This window comes from Hipposideros armiger, unplaced genomic scaffold, assembly GCF_001890085.2.
Source record: "Hipposideros armiger isolate ML-2016 unplaced genomic scaffold, ASM189008v1 scaffold_40, whole genome shotgun sequence".
Classification (NCBI taxonomy): domain Eukaryota; kingdom Metazoa; phylum Chordata; class Mammalia; order Chiroptera; family Hipposideridae; genus Hipposideros; species Hipposideros armiger.
The window spans coordinates 5,386,806-5,388,054 of record NW_017731390.1 but is presented as its reverse complement, the minus strand read 5'-3'; the positions used below and the strand labels follow the sequence as shown (position 1 = coordinate 5,388,054).

At 41.3% G+C, this 1,249-nt stretch overlaps 1 protein-coding gene across 1 annotated transcript in view; it reads left to right on the top strand.

Annotated features, from left to right (window-relative positions):
- KRT23 (keratin 23) overlaps positions 1-1,249 on the top strand; it is a 24,927-nt gene that overhangs the window by 22,785 nt on the left and 893 nt on the right. The gene's annotated exons all lie outside the window — the stretch shown is intronic.

The following is a 1,249-nucleotide window of genomic DNA, read 5'->3' as shown; positions in this document are numbered from 1 at the left end:
TTTTGTTTTCTCTGTAACAATCTCACCAGACATTCCATAATGATCTTAGTATACTGCTGCACTTTCTGAATCAAAGTATGAGTCCATGAGCTTAAAGTTCTACTTTCCTGCTAGTCTTTAGATTCCCATCATTGTGTATCTGTTTTGTATCTAATAAAACTCCACAGCAGCTGCATCAATGTCTTTTTTATACCATAAGGCAAGATAAGACGTCAAGGTCTCCTCCTCATGAGGGATTCTCAGAGCATTGTCCACGAAAGATCCAGAGGGACCTTGATGTCCACAGCTTCCAAACACTGGGCAGAATTACTACCCCACAGCCATGCAACCTGGGGACAAGATGTGACTCACAAGTCTCTCCAGACTTCTACCAGCAGGAAGGGGAGGAAATAGAGAAAGAGAGACCCAGAAAAACTCACTGAGAATGTGAGATGACCAAAACTTATTCAAAGGAAGGAAGGAAGGAAGGAAGGAAGGAAGGAAGGAAGGAAGGAAGGAAGGAAGGAAGGAAGGAAGGAGAAACTGACCAACAAACCTTAAGGGCCTGAAAGAGAGTTAAGCTAGAAATAGACATTCAGAAGAAAAAAAAATCCTCATTATAAATAGACACGAAGACCATAAAAGGGGAAGTGACCTGTCCAAGGTACAAATTGCAAATATTAGGATCCAGAGTATTATGTTGAGGCACAGTAGGGGCTGTGCACTGACACTATGCACCTCTGTCCTCTAAAGAAGATGCCATTTTCTTAAAGTGTAGCAGTATGAGCCATCATCCCAAGGTCGGTACAGAGGAGCAATGCTGGAGAGAAAGGAAGATTAGAAACCCACATATCTACTAAGACATCATCAGAATGTGGCACGCGGAATTATACAAGTAGAATATTAACAATCTAAGGGACCATAAGTACAGGCTAGTCAAACTCTCCTATTTTACAGACAAATAAACGGAGGCCCAGAGCAATAAAGGCATTTACCCAAACAGTCACTGGCTTGTTGCAGCTGGGCCTAGATCCAGCCCTCCTGACTCCGTAACAGTTATTAAACTAAAAGTGGTGTAATTTAGTTCCATTGTCATCTAACACACTGACAATGTCCTGTATGTTTTTGGTCTCTATGTTTTAATACTCCTTGGAAATGATCACTTTTGATATTTTCTGAACTGGGCATCTGTGAAAACTGGATTAGTCTTCCCTTCAAGGCAATAATTGGCGTTTCTGATTCTTAGTGCGCAAAAAATGTGAAATTAGGC